Source organism: Oryx dammah, unplaced genomic scaffold (assembly GCF_014754425.2).
Source record: "Oryx dammah isolate SB20612 unplaced genomic scaffold, SCBI_Odam_1.1 HiC_scaffold_1, whole genome shotgun sequence".
Lineage (NCBI taxonomy): Eukaryota > Metazoa > Chordata > Mammalia > Artiodactyla > Bovidae > Oryx > Oryx dammah.
The window spans coordinates 26943864-26960159 of record NW_024070185.1 but is presented as its reverse complement, the minus strand read 5'-3'; the positions used below and the strand labels follow the sequence as shown (position 1 = coordinate 26960159).

Here is a 16296-nt window from a genome sequence, read left to right as displayed (position 1 = left end):
GGCAAGTGAATTATTAGATCTGTGTCATGAGTGTTTTTTTTTAATATGCCATTGTTCCCACTTGAGCACATTAAATTTTCCATATCCACTTTTAAACCAATATAACCTTTTTTTTCCATGTTCATAATGTTCATGCTGTACATTAACAGGCAGAAAATCCAATAGCTTAAGTCATCATATTGTAGTTATATGTAAAGCTGGGTGGATGAAAACCTTTTGCATTTTCCTTCTCTTTGAACAGATACTATGCTGGAGTTGGCTAAAACCCTAGGAAAAAAAAATTACACCTCATGGGAAACTGTGCTAATATTTTTTTTTCTTTTATGATTGATCACAAATCCATTTTGAACATTACACATTTTTTTAAAGTTTATTATAACTCCAGTTCAACATCTTCCAGCCCAACAAATTGAAGGTGCTGGAATCTTTTGGTCTGGAAGATGTGTTTGCCAATTATTTTTGCACTAGTGCACATAAACAGGGAGAACTGGATCTTAGGTATGAGTTATACATTCCTGTACAAAATAATTGTATATTCTATGAAGACTGATTCTTTTTCTGGAGAAATATACAACAACACAAGGGAAATCTTGTACTAGCAGCATAACTGAAGTGGCAAGATACAATATTAGAAAAACAGAGCTACTTTCATTACTGTGATGCTGTGTGTCAGAATGTCTCTCCTTAATGAACCTGTTTGCAATAAGACTCCGAGTGCAAAGAGGCTATTTAGAGAGACTATTGTGTCTATAGTGAGTCCTTCAAATATCTTCCCACCATTAGACATGCCGCATTGACCAATTCTGTCCTGATTGCTGTTCTTTTTACTATCAAGGGAGATTCCTGCCCAGACAGACGGATGGCTCAGACACTGCAGTTCATAAAATGTTTACACTGTACATACACACGCTCACCACAGCAGTACAAGCTACAGCTCTCCAGATCACACAGTTGAACACGGCAATGTCATACGAAGGTTGATGACATTCCAATATCAGTGAAAGGATTGAAGCTAAACTTTGGTCATCCTACCTACCTGTCACTCTCAACAAAAAGCCTTTCTGCCCCCTCTCTTTCAGCACACGCCCATGTCTACTGGGGGACACTTCAGGCAAACATTTTCTGTGCCTTAAGGTTTCTCACTCTGTTGAAATTTTTCTCCCAGTTGCTGACAAGAAAAGACAACCACACATATCATGTCATCAAAAACAAGGGATGAGAGGGAACACAATAATGGGTCAAAAAGGCTTTCTAAAAACTTTTTAAATTCCAACTGATGGTGACAGGCTTAGAGGACCAGACTTGTCTCTGCAGTGTAAGTGAAGCATCTCGGGCTGAAATCAGCCAGCCACCTTTTCACCAAGTCTAAACATGAGAGGCTGAAATGCTTAGCGGAAACTTCCTGTTCATCCTGTTCTGTACTCTGTCCTTATCAGCCGCCACATGACGCTGTAGCCTCAACGTTCACTCACCTGCATGCCAAGTGATCCTCTTGTGCTTTTTCGAATAGTTTATCCTTTCTATCCAAATACAAATACCGTGCCTGCCAGAAAAGGCCATATACATCTCCCCCATCTCAGCTAACAGGGAGAAAGAACTTCAAACGCAAAGGCCTAAATTGCCACTAAATGCTCCTAAGTGTAACCACTACTAGTTATAGCCAAGAAGGAACCAGAGAATTACACACTGAATAACACTGGATCCAATGAATCTATTTCAATTCCCATTATTTAAAAATTTCTGTCTCACCTCCTCCTTTCTTCTAGGCTCAGCCTTCTATTCTTTTTAAAAATTTTTAAATTTACTTATTTTAATAGGAGGATAATTACTTTATAATATTGTGATGGCTTTTGGCATACATCAACATGAATCAGCCATAGGTATACCTGTGTACTCCCCATCCTGAATGCCCCTTCCTCCTTCCTCACCACCCTATTGCTCTGGGTTGTCCCAGAGCACCAACTTTGGGTGTCCTGCTCCATGCATCGAACCTGCACTGGTTATCTATTTTACATATGGTAATGTATATGTTTAAATGCTATTCTCTCAAATTATCCCACCCTCCTCTTCTCCCACTGAGTCCAAAAGTCTGTTCTTCACATCTATGTCTCCTTTGCTGCCCTGCACATAGGATTATCAGTATCATCTTTATAAATTCCATGTATATGTGTTAATATACAGTATTCTGGAGAAGGAAATGGCAACCCACTCCAGTACTCTTGCCTTGAAAACCCCATGGACGGAGGAGCTTGGTGCAGGCTACTACCCATGGGGTCGCAAAGAGTCGGGCACAACTAAGCAACTTCACTTCACTTTCTGACTTATTTCACTCTGTATGATAGGCTCCAGGTTCATCCATCTCAATAGAACTGACTCAAATGTGTTCCTTTTTGTAGATGAGTAATATTCCATTGTGTATATGCACCACAGCTTCCTTATCCATTCATCTGCCGATGGATATCTAGGTTGCTTCCATGTCCTAGCTATTGTACACAGTGCCACAATGAACAGTGAGGTACATGTGTCTCAATTCTTCAACCTTATATTCTTGAAGACCTGACATATAGACCATCACTTGCCTGCAGCTCTGATTCTCAAAGTCATTTGAAGTATCTGATTTCAAGGTATTAACTCATCCAAACCTTAAAATAATGCCTCTATTAAAGCAACTTTGAACATTTATTAAAAACAGATAAGTATTTCTTGAGATATCTGACATGCTGGACTGGATGAAGCACAAGCTGGAACCAAGATTGCCAGGAGAAATATCAATACCCTCAGATATGCAGATGACACCACACTTATGGCAGAAAGCAAAGAAGATCTAAAGAGCCTCTTGATGTAAGTGAGAGAGGAGAGTGAAAAAGTCGGCTTAAAACTCAACATTCAAAAAATGAAGATCATGGTATCCAGTCCCATCACTTCATGGCAAATAGATGAGGAAACAATGGGAACAGTGACAGACTTTATTTTGGGGGGCTCCAAAATCACTGCAGATGGTGACTGCAGCCATGAAATTAAAAGACGCTTGCTCCTTGGATGAAAAGCTACGACCAACCTAGACAGCATATTAAAAAGCAGAGACATTACTTTGCCAACTAAGTCAAAGCTATGGTTTTTCTAGTAGTCATGTATGGATGTGAGAGTTGGACTATAAAGAAAGCTGAGCACCAAAGAATTGATGCTCTTGAACTGTGGTGTTGGAGAAGACTCTTGAGAGCCCCAAGGACAGCAAGGATATCCAACCAGTCCATCCTAAAGGAAATCAGTCCTGAATATTCATTGGAAGGACTGATGCTAAAGCTGAAACTCCAATCCTTAGGCTACCTGATATGAAGAACTGACTCATTTGAAAAGACCCTGATGCTGGGAAAGACTGAAGGCAGGAGGAGAAGGGGACGACAGAGGATGAGATGGCTCAATGGCATCACCATGGACATCACTCAATGGACATGAGCTTGAGTAGGCTCCAGGAGCTGGTGATGGACAGGGAGGCTTGGCGTGCTGCAGTCCATGGGGTTGCGAAGAGTCAGACATGACTGAGCGACTGAACTGAACTGACATTGTGAACCTGTTGAAAAAACACTTTGAGGATTTGCCTGCACATTCAGGAGGTGAAGGGACAGGAGAAATTTAGCAGCAATCACTTTTTTTCCTACAAGTGAACCAAGACTGTACAAGATGCAAGGAAACTATAGCCCACAGAATCCAGGTCTAGGACTCTGGATGCCTTGCCTACTGGTCTCATTCATACCAGGCTATAGCTCTGTATCCAGTAATCCTTCTGTATTTTGCCAACAAGGGGTTTTGTTTCCTTTTGAAACAACAGATGGTTCTACTAAAACGTGCTCAGTTATATATGCCATGTGTACTGGCATAAAAAGACTATAGATCATCACAAAGAGTATAGTTAGTTAATACAAAAATTATTTCTATGTTCCATTCTCAAAGAACAGTCTCAGGAGCAGCAGCAGCATCACCTGGGGACTTATTAGAAAGGCTGGTTCTCAGGCTGTGTATGTGATACACAGAGTCAGAAAACCTGGGGGGAAGGCCCAGAAGTCTGTGATGAAAGAGATCGCCATGTGGCTCAGATGTGTTCTCCATTTTAACAACCAGGGCTCTCGAATATACAATATGATTCGGATTCCCTGTTGGCTCAGATGGTAAAGAATCTGCCTGCAATGCAGGTTCAATCCCTGGGTCAGGAAGATCCCCGGGAGAAAGGAATGGCTACCCAGTCCAGTATTCTTGCCTAGGAAATCCCAAGGACAGGCAAGCCTGGTGGGCTACAGCCCATGGGGTTGCAAAGAGGTGGACACGACTGAGCAACTAACAACTTTTATTTCAACAATTTACAAAGTGTCATATTAAAATTATTTTAAATGGCTAATGCTTAAGGACATAATCAACTGCTGCTACTGCTGCTGCTGCTGCTGCTGCTGCTGCTGCTGCTGCTAAGTCACTTCAGTTGTGTCCGACTCTGTGCGACCCCATAGATGGCAGCCAACCAGGCTCCCCCGTCCCTGGGATTCTCCAGGCAAGAACACTGGAGTGGGTTGCCATTTCCTTCTCCAAGGCGTGAAAGTGAAAAGGGAAAGTGAAATCGCTCAGTCGTGTCTGACTCTTCGAAACCCCATGGACTGCAGCCTCCATCCATGGGATTTTCTCCATCCATGGGATTTTCCAGGCAAGAGTACTGGAGTGGGGTGCCATTGCCTTCTCCTAATCAACTGGCTATACACCAAAAAAAAAAAAAAAAAAAAAACCCTAAAAAGAGGAAAACAATACAGGATGAAAAATTACCTTAAGAATATCCCAGTTTAGGGCAACAGGTAATTTACTATAAATATGTATCTTTTTTTTTATTGTCCTGCTCAATATAAACCACTCCACTCAATCTTTTATTTGGAAGAAAGCAAGTGCTTTCTTTGGGCTTACCACGTGGCTCAGCAGTAAAGAATCCACTTGCCAATGCAGGAGATACAAGTTAAATCCCTGGGCTGGGAAGACCCCCCTGGATGAGAAAATGGAAACCCACTCTACTATTCTTGCCTGGAAGACCCCAAAGACTGAGGAGCTAGTCGGCTTCAGTCCATGGGGTCACAAAGAATCGGACACAACTCTGTGACTGAGCACATAGACACACAGCACTCTCTCTCAGATTAATAAAATCAGGCATTTAAATAAACCCCAATGTTAGATAAGGTGGTAGAAAATATAACGGAAATGAATTCATGAATTTTATCGTAAGGATCCACGCCAAAATGGAAAGAGATGTTAACTAATATGAAGTATTAATTATTAAAAAGTTACAGCTCAGGTATGACAGCAGTATGTGCCAAAGTGAAGATACACCGTTTTGTCAAGGTAAATGGAAGCAGGGATATGAAGAAACTAGAACACAAGCACCAAATTAACAGCAAAAGATGAACATGAACAGAGAGTACTGTCCTGTGGGTGCGAACATTACAAAAGGTCTGTGAAAGGTTAAGAGGGGCAGGTTTGAACTGGAACTGACATTAAACTTCAGGGAAATTACTGTTAACTCAGGAGGTAAAAAGCTTATCAGAACTGTCGTGACTTCAAAATCAAAGCCAGCACTGTTTATAACGACCCAAAGTTAGATACAACCTAAATGTCCATTCAAAGAGACAGTCATCATGGTACTCCCCTACAAGGGCATTCTTGATGTACTCATGCGTAATAATTTGTACACATGCAAATCTGTACACATGTATAACAACAACATTGACAAACACCCCTACTGGCAAGCAGAAAACTGAACATGCGGTACCATCCAACTTCTTTTTCAAAAACTATGGGCACATACATGTGTTTTTGCAAAGAATAAAGTCTAGAAAACCATAAACCACAATGACCACAGCAGGTAAGTGGATTACAACTGAATTTTATCTTCTCCCTATTTCTTTACTTTCTGAAGTTTCCTGGTTTTTAAATGAGCAACAATTACTCACATAATGAGGAAATAATAAACATATAAAGATGTAAATGTTTTAGAAAAAAAGGCAACAAATGATAGATTGCTTTTTTATAGGCAGGGACCCAAGGAAGTACTGCTGGTTGGCACAATATAGAAGCACTAATGAAATTCCAGAGATTTCACAAAACCAGGATTCAGAGACAAAGATACCGATTTTAGAAGGAAAAAAATCCTAAAACTGCAGGCAATCATCATAATGTATCAATCCCTCTTTTCAGCCAAAAAAAAAGGAGAGAGAGAGAGAAGGGGGGATATCAAAGTCACCTAAACCACTACATTCAAACAAAAATCCAATGAAAAATGAGAAGGACATAGTTTATTAAGCACATATTATGCGCCAGACACATTCACATATCATCTTCTTAAGTTTCACGACAACTTGCAAGTTATCATCTCCAATTTGCAGGGAAGAGGTTCAAAGGAAACAAGCACATTTCTGATGCACAGTGCACCCCAGAGCTCATGAGACGTTTCTATTTCACCAGGCTCCAAAAGGGATCCTTAGCACACAGTTCTTAAGAGTGATGAAAGCTGAAATTGAGGACTGTTATTGTTCACTGACTCTGCCGCATCTAACTCTTTGCAACACCATGGACTGTAGCACGCCAGGCTTCCCTGTCCTTCACTATTTCCTGGAGTTTGCTCAAACTCGTGTCCATTGAGTCGGTGATGTCATCCAACCATCTCATCCTCTGTTGCCTCCTTCTCCTCCTGCTTCAGTCTTTCCCAGCATCAGGGTACCCACATAAAAACTTCAGAAAGGATTCCGTTATCCTTTATTAAGCATAGACTAGGAGGGGGAGATGTGAGAGGAAGGCAGCAAGGGCCTAATGTGAGATAGCTGGGCAACCTGTGTTAAGGATTTGGGACTCCTGAGAGAAAATGACATTTTTAAAGATACTCCTTTGTTGCTTATGTTAGGGGATGGTAGTGGTAATGTGTTACCAAACAAAAGATGTCGCTTAGATAATTTACCAGACACATGAAGACAGGAGCAGATTTAAGAAGCATCCAACAGGTAAGACTGAAAGGATGTACTGATGATGGGATATTCTTCCTTAGACCCAACCACCTTGCACACTGAATTCTAAACTTCTCTAATATGCTTTCACCAGTAACAAACTCTGAAGGCCTCTCCAGTTTGGGATCTTGCAACTTGACTTCTTAGTTTTTACCTTTGCAATACAAACCTACACAAATGCATCTAGATATTATAAAGTATTTGCTCCATCAACTGATAAATGGATAAACAAAAATGTGATACATACTACATACAGTGAAGTATTGTTTGGCAAAATAGGGACAAATCCTTAAAATATTATTGCATGAAAGATATAAGATACCACATACAGTATGATTCCATTTGTATGAAATGCAAATAGGCAAATTCAAAGACAAAGTACATCAGGAGCTGTCCACAGCTACAGAGGGTTGGCAGTGTTGGGGGATGGGTGATAAAGGGTAAAAATTTCTTGCTGAGGTAATAAAAATGTTCTAACTTTGACTGTGGTGATGGTTACACAACTCCAAATATGTTAAAACTCACTGAAACCAAAAAAAAAAAAAAAACCATCCTAAGTAGGTAAATTTTGGCCTTTCCTCGCAGCTCAGTCGGTATAGAAGCTGCCTGCAAGGCAGGAGACCCGGATTTTCCTTCCTGGGTCAGGAAGATCCCCTGGAGAAGGAAATGGCAACCCACTCCAGTTTTCTTGCCTGGAGAATCCCACGGACAGAGGAGCCTGGTGGGCTACAGTTCATGGGGGTCACAAGAGTCGGGCACAACTTAATAACTAAACCACCACCACCAAGCAGGTAAACTGAATGGTATGTGAATTATGTCTCAATAAACACATTACTTTTAAGTGGCTTTGGGGGGGGGGGCAAGTATTTACTGGGTATGATGCTGGGGCCTAGGTTACAAACAGGATGAGCAGGTGAAGGTAACAGGATTCAGCATAAAAATCTACGAAAAATAAAACCTCCAGTAGATCTAAGGATCTCCTCTTTGGTTCTATACAAAATTTTCCTCTTGACATCTGTAAGAAAAAATGCTGACTTAATTCCAGTTTTTCTTTCGATTGTTAACTCTGGAGGTATTCATCTAATAAGATATATTCTGGAGACTTCCCTGGTTGTTCAGTGACCGGGACTCCATGCTGCCAACACAGGGGGTGTGGATTCAAGCCCTGGTCAGGGAGCTAAGATCCCACATGCTGTGTAGCATGACCAAAAGATGAAAAAAAAAATTAAATTTCAAAAAAGATATATTCTGAATCATAGACCAAAAGTTTATTTAAACTTGTAGCTAAAGAACATTCCCTAAAAACAGACTGAATTCTTCTGTTAAAAAAAAAATTCCCTGGATAAAACATTTCTAGACATGTGGATATTCTAAAAAAAAAAAAAAAAAACTGGATACAATTGTTTCACATGTATATCAACACATAACACTAGCCTTACATTTCATGTCCAGCCACAAATCATCTATTGTAACTTATGCTTTTACTTATATGAATGTAATGAGAATCACTGCCAAACCGAGCTCTTCAAGCAGGTGTCTTGGAGAGCAGTGGTCTAAATGCCAAAGATCTAAAGATTTAGATTTAAGACATCATGTCATCAGGGCTGGAATGATTTTCAGGCATGGTGGTGATAAACAAGCAGCTCATATCTACAAAAAAGATGAGCATAGAAGAATGGAAATGCTTTTTATTACCCTAGGGAAATAATCATAGATTTAATCAAAGGTTTAAATAAAATACATTCTATTGCAGCAACATTTAAGGTTGCAAAAATTAGAAACCTACATTGCCAATAACAGGGGTTCTATAAATAAATAACGGTTCATGTCAGAATACTATACGATGATTAAAATGCATATTTTATAAGGAACCCAAAGATATGAAGGACAATTAATGTAACTTTCATATTAAGTGCAAAGTATCAGATGCAAAGCAGCATATTCAGAATCATTTCTACTTTATAAAATTAAAGATGCATAGGGAAAAAAATCTAAAATTACAGTTATAAAATGATAAAAAAGTAACCTTATGAAAGAGTTTTCATTTTTGATAGTTACATATAATTCAAACTTTCTAAAATAAATATTTCTGTTATAAGAGATGGGGACTCAGACAGTAAGTCTGCAGTCATTTCTCATCTTCTCATTGAAGTAAATGACAGAAGAAAAATGTTCTGATCCAAAATGAGAGTTTTTGTGATCTGGGTTTTGGTTGCCATTAAGTATTAACATACTAGTCTTTCTAATGTCCTGAGTGCTCTTTACTCTGAGCTTTTGTCAGAGCTGTTCCTAGTACCAAGAACATTTTTAGTCACTATTCCTAGACCATTCTATGGGCTTCCCAGGTGGCTCAGAGGTAAAGGACCTGCCTGCCAATGCAGCAGACCCAGGTTCGATCCCGGAGTTGGGAAGACACCCTGGAGAAGGAAATGGCGACCCACTGCTGTATGCATGCCTGGAAAATTACATGGACAAAGCAGCCTGGTGGGCTACAGTCCATGGTGTCACAAAAGAGTTGGACACAACTTTCCATCTGAACCACAGACCACTTCATCTGGCTAACTCGGCAAGATAAAGGGGGTAGGGAAGACTCTGGCAATCATGCATCTTGTACATGGGCTGGGCTTAGGGCTCCACGGTGTTTATCACCTGGTACTCTAATCACCTGATTTGACAGTTTTCTCGCCTACTAGATTCTAAGGTACTTTGAGTGCAAGGAAAAGAAATGTTTCTGTTTTGTTCAGCATTACCTGCTATACTTCATAGCACATCATATACATTTGATTAATATTTTTGAAAAAAACTGCATTTATGTATTAACTGCTGAATGAAGAAGTAAACAGCCTGCCACAGAAGTGAAGCATGCCTAATTCTTAGAAGCATTTCCTCTCAAGTAAACCAGAGATGTGCGTTTCATGTAATGGAAACATAAGAGTGTAGTCAGTTAGTACTCTGAACAAAAGACAGGTCGTATGTGGCTCCTGCTTTCAGAGTCCAAAAACCTGAAAGCATCAGTCTAATAGAAAGTCAAATATGTCCAATCACAGGGTATCAAATATGCTAATGTCTTAAATACACAATTTGCAAATAAACAGAAATAAGGTACAATTAAGAGAAACAATCAAAATAGAATACCATATTTTCTGAACTTGGTTCCTAAAGATCAGATTCAGATGCTGTTTTTATTCATAAGCTGGGAAAAAGTAAATAAAACATTCTGTGTACTGCTCACCATAAATCTTAACTTACCCCTGATATTAAATCTAAACACAAACATAACCCTAAAACCTCCTCTAGCCCCACAAATACTCAGACAATCAAAATCTGATTTCCAGGACAGCAGTTGTACTATGTGAGTACAATATTTATGCAGAATAAATAAATTATGCAAATCACAATGATTTACACCTATTATAGCTTAAGCTTACTCTTTGCAGATTACAAGGTTCAAGAATCTACAAATTTACTCAAAATTCAGGTTGCCTAATGAAACAATTATACACACAGGACACTTTAAGACCTATTTAGGAAGGGCTTACCAAAGCTTCAAACAATATACACTCCTTTATATTATCTACTTGGCACATGATTGTAATAGCTAAAGAACAAACTCAAATTTTAAAATTACTTCACGAATTAAACCCCTACTTTATATAAACCACTACTATATTCACCTTCCTTCCATGCTATCTAGAAATGTCTTTAAAAAGTAATTCAAGGGTCTCAGGTCCACATGGTGAGCAGTTCGTGCCATTTCAGCATCAAGCAGGTGGCCGGAGGGTATTTAAAAAGGGTATTACAATGCTGCCGGGTTCAAACAACTGGGCTTAATGCAACCAGTCCATTCTGAAGGAGATCAGCCCTGGGATTTCTTTGGAAGAAATGATGCTAAAGCTGAAACTCCAGTACTTTGTCCACCTCATGCGAAGAGTTGACTCATTGGAAAAGACTCTGATGCTGGGAAGGATTGGAGGCAGGAGGAGAAGGGGACGACCGAGGATGAGATGGCTGGATGGCATCACTGACTCGATGGACGTGAGTTTGAGTGAACTCCGGGAGTTGGTGATGGACAGGGAGGCCTGGCGTGCTGCGATTCATGGGGTCACAAAGAGTCGGACACAACTGAGCGACTGAACTGAACTGAACTGATACTATGAGAATGACGATGTAGAAGAGGCCATAAGAAGGCTTCCTGAGAATCTTTATGACGACAGAGCTTTGCATTAAGAGAGCACTGGACAGCCACATGAGGCGGCAGATTCTGCCTAAACTGCAGGGGACAGAATATGAGGAGGATAAATTCTACCTTGAACCACCTCTGAAAGAGGTGATTCGGGAAAGAAAAGGGAGAGAAGAACAAGCCGAGAAATAATTTAGTAGTCTAAATCTGTGGATACAGCTGTTATCAAATATTTATGTACAATGTAGAACTATTTAGGCTGTAATGTATTACTTTAAATACATATCTATTACAATTTTAAAAAAAGTTATTCAAGGTATTTCCCTGTGGTCCAGAGGCTAAGTGCAGGGGGCCCGGGTTCCATCTCTGGTCAGAGAACTAGATCCCACACACCGATACTAAGAGTCTGCATGCCACAACTCAGACCCAGTGCAGGAAAATAAAAACTTGAAATAAAAATTTTTTTTAAGTTGTATGGCAGAAACCAACACAACATTAATTTTCCTCCAATTAAAAAAATTAAGCCAAAAGAAGTAATTCAAATGAAATATCAACACTGTTTTTTTTTTCCCGTTCATTTTTAATTGAAGGATAATTGCTTTACGGTACTGAATTGGTTTCTACCAAACAGCAAAATGAATCAGCCACAGGTTTTTAAAATTAGAGCTATCATTACAAATCTTAATTATGTAATCACCTGATTGCTGTTGCTGCTGCTGCTGCTGCTGCTGCTAAGTCGCTTCAGTCATGTCCAACTCTGTGCTACCCCAGAGACGGCAGCCCACCAGGTTCCTCTGTCCCTGGGATTCTCCAGGCAAGAACACTGGAGTGGGTTGCCATTGCCTTCTCCAATGCATGAAAGTGAAAAGTGAAAGTGAAGTCGCTCAGTAGAGTCCAACTCTTAGCGACCCCATGGACTGCAGCCTACCAGACTCCTCCATCCATGGGATTTTCCAGGCAAAAGTACTGGAGTGGGTTATCATTTCCTTCTCCAATGCATGCATGCATGCTAAGTCGCTTCAGTCGTGTCCGACTCCGTGCAACCCCATAGACGGCAGCCCACCAGGCTCCTCTGTCCCTGGGACTCTCCAGGCAAGAAGACTGGAGTGGATTGCCATTTCCTTCTCCAACCACCTGATTAGCAATGAGTAAACTTTTAAATCTTTAAAATATAAATTTTAAAATTCACTTAAATTTTTAAAGGTTTCGTCTTGACATATACATTAAAAGTTTGGAAGATTTTTTTTTTAATGATGAAAACTGTCAAACACAAAGGGATTAATACATCTCCACCAACAGCAGAAGAGCATCTGATTTTCTTTTTCTAGTGAGCGTCGCAAAAAGCTCAAAATTTTTGGTTAAAAGAAGAAGAAGAAATCCTACGCAAAGAATGGAGGAGAGCATCACCACAGGAGTAAGAAACAAATGTGCTTATCTTTTCAATCCAAGAGACTCTGCACAGTCTTGGTTATAGAGTGGCTCTGAGTGTGGTGGGGAAGGCAGATAACTAGCGCTCAGTGTGCCTGACAGGGTGCTCAGAAAGCTCTTTGGAACAGTCTAGGGCTACTTTCTTCACTGAGTACTTGAACACCTACCACTACTAAAAATATACAAGCCAAAGCACTTTCAGGAATTTTTAAACCTAGTCTGGAGTATCATACAACCATTCAAATAACTTCCTACAAGGCACAAAGCCTTAAGTGCCTTGAGAAAACGACTACAAAACAGGAGGCAAACCCAGGAACTGATGTGGCTAGAACACAGTATAAAAAGTGTCAGAGACTGAGGTGGAAAGATAGGCTGGCTTCCTCTCAAGGAGGACCCTGAATGCAGAAGTAAAGGGCTTGCTCTGACCTTGCAATGAATGAAGTTTGGGCCTGAGTAGTGACAAAGTCTCAGAGAGACCAGGACAGTCACTTAGAGATGGAGTGTGGTTTCTGTGTGTGTGCTTGCACTACAAAGCATCCCCACAGAGAGCTTTCTCGTCTATTTTTTGAAAAGGTAATGTGCTTGCACCTTAGAGATGAAGAACTAGAACCTTGAGCTCACCTCCACCAAACACAACTCTCCTCTAGATGCTAACCTGGGCCAGCTGCAATGAGAGAGACTGGACACCCCAAACCCTAGGGATCTCTCCAGCAAGGGTTCTTGTTGGGGCCTTCAGCTCCTAATGGACATGATGGGTGAACAGATGCTCTGCATTTTCAGAGAGCAGAATTAGAAAACTTAAAAGACGTTACACTACAGCTGGAAGGTCAGATAAAGTAAATGCATCGGGTGACTAATGTGGGTGATGGAAGCTCTCCCTACATATTTCTTGAAAGGAACAACTCAAGGGGATGAAAATGAGGTAAGACCTAAAGCTTACACATCTGGGGAGACCTCCTTAAGAAACAGCATGCAAAAACATATGCATCCTTTACACAAAGAAATGACCCCTAGGACACTCTTTGCTGGGCCCCCACCAAGGGATGTGGAGGAAAATTCTACGCCCCCTGCAAAAGCACCCATTCAGAACAGCCAAAGAGCTCAAGGGGCATCTGGGAGAACTGAAAGGAGGGTGGCACTCTCAAAAATCCCAGACACTCTTGTGACAGAAAGATGCAAACTTTACTGGATGGCACAAAAGGAGTTAAAATTATCCAAGAAAATGCAGGCAAAAAGAGATCAGAGGCTTAGACTGGCTGATTATTCTTATAAGGATCTCATTTGACAGGGGTAAAATACAAAGAAAAGCGTGTGCCAGTTTTTACAGAAAACATATGGGAACTTACCTGGGGAAATTTGCTTTCTTTTAACGGAACAAGGAGTCTTTTCAGGTATTCTGAGTTGAAATTGAGAAGGACATGTTTAATTATAGTAAATGTGGAGAAAGGGTAAGCCGCGGGAGAATGGTGGCCGTAACGTATTAATATTCAACTTCATTCCTGGGTTGGGTGGGTGGAAGAGACTAGAACAGGAGCTACATTTTTACATACAAAGACCCATTATGCAAGGAAGGAAAGAAAGGAGGGAGGGAAGAACGGAGAAAGGGAAGAAAGAAGAGAGAAAGAGACAGAAGAAAAATACCAATCTCCACTTGAATAAGCCTACAGGAGGGATTTTCTGTAAAGAAAGGTTACGAATGTCAAAGAAAATTAATTTATCCCCCAAAGTTTGGCTCCTCAACATGAAAACACAAAAAAAGACAACATGTAAACTGTTCAGACAAGAGCACCCTTTTCTATTTCAGACACCCTGTGTACTCAAGGTGCCTTGGGGCAAGTTGATCAGCACTGTGCCTTAGCTCTGAACCTCAAATGCAGAGAGATGCCCTGCACCCAAAGTGGAGATGGCGTGCTCTGGTGGGTACATGTGGGGCAGGAGAATCAAAATGACAACAGTCAGCAGCCCAGTGAAGGTCTTTGATCTGAACCACAATAACCCCAATACCACAACAGTCCCAGCTCCTCCCCCACCCCAAAATGCAACTCTCTGATCAGGCATCTTCTGCCCCCACCCCACCACATACTAATGGGAAGACACTGGAAAGAGGACAGGATCAGACAAGGACCAAACAGGACAGGCTAGAGAGCAGTAACAATGATTCTGGGCTCCCTTGGGAGTAATAAAGTGACAGAGCGGACAGGAAGAGAGCCAATTAGTACATTCCCAGACAAGAGAGAGCTGAGGCTAAGGAAAAGCAAGGAATTAAACACAAATTTTGCCAGTCTGCCTATGTCAGCATAATTATTCTTCACTAATATGAAACTGACACGCAACCGAGACAAAGGTACCAAAGCTGCAAGAACGGCAAGAGCCCTGGGCAGAGGGAAACTAGTCCTGTGTCCACCACTGTCTGCAATGCGCAGTGAGTCACCTCAGAGCAACTCTAAACTCTACTCTTCTTAACGGTGAAATGAAATAATTCCCAGGGCTGGCATCCTAGAACTCAAGGACCTCATGTTCCTATAAACGAGTACGGACTTGAGCCGGACGACCTGGGTGTGAATTCCAGCTCTGCAAGTGTCTTGGACTTTGGGAAAGTTACTTGACCTCTCTGTACCTCAGTTTCCCCATCTGTGAGACACAAGAAAAACACTCTACCTCATGGAACTGCCTAAGGATGAAGGGCTCTGTTAGTTGTAATTATGGCTGTGGGCAAATTTTGTACCCAATACCTTTTGGGTATGAGCATCTGTGTGGTGAATCACCTTTCTGATAAGCTCTTCCTCAGAGGGGCAAGCAACTCTGGCTCTCACCTTTCAGGGTGGTTCCCTTCCTAGGCTGGGGACTGCTGTTGCTGTTTAATTGCTCAGTCGTGTCTGACTCTTTGCGACCCCATGGCCTATAGCACACCAGGCTCCTCTGTCCTCCGCTATCTCTGGAGTTTGCTCAAACTCACATCCATCAAGTCGGTGATGCTATCTAACCATCTTATCATCTGCCGCCTCCTCTCCTCCTGCGCTCGATCTTTCCAGGCAACAGAGTCTTTTCCAATGACTTGGCTTCCCATTAGATGGCCAAAGAATTGGAGTTTCACCATCAGTCCTTGCAATCTAAGGGACTCTCAAGAGTCTTCTCTAGCACCACAATTTGAAAGCATCAGTTCTTTGGCGTTCAGTCTTCTTTATGATCCAACTCTCACATCCAAACCTGACTACAAGAAAAACCGTACCTTTGAATATACGGACCTTCGTCAGCAAACTGACGTCTCTGCTTCTTAATGCACCTAGGTTTGTCATAGCTTTCCTTACAAGGAGCAAGTGTCTTCTAATTTCATGGCTGCAGTTACCACTTGCAGTGATTTTGGAGCCCAAGAAAATAAAAGCTGTCACTTTTTCCCCTTCTAATTGCCATGAAGTAATGGGACCAAATGCCATGATCTTAGTTTTCTAAATGACTTTCAAGCCAGTTTTTCTCGCTCTCCTCTTTAACCTGCATCAAGAGGCTCGTTAGTTCCTCTCCACTTTCTGTCATTAGGGTGGTGTCATCTGCATATCTGAGGTGGTTGATATTTCTCCCACAATCTTGATTCCAGCTTGTGATCCATCCCACCCAGCGTTTCTCATGATGTACTCTGCTTATAAATTAAATAAGCAGGATGACAAT

At 41.1% G+C, this 16296-nt stretch overlaps 1 protein-coding gene and 1 pseudogene across 3 annotated transcripts in view; one reads left to right on the top strand and one right to left on the bottom strand.

Annotated features, from left to right (window-relative positions):
• BNC2 (basonuclin 2) overlaps nucleotides 1–16296 on the bottom strand; it is a 480757-nt gene that overhangs the window by 374521 nt on the left and 89940 nt on the right. The window lies entirely within an intron of this gene.
• On the top strand, nucleotides 5878–11397 carry LOC120864882 (annotated as a pseudogene).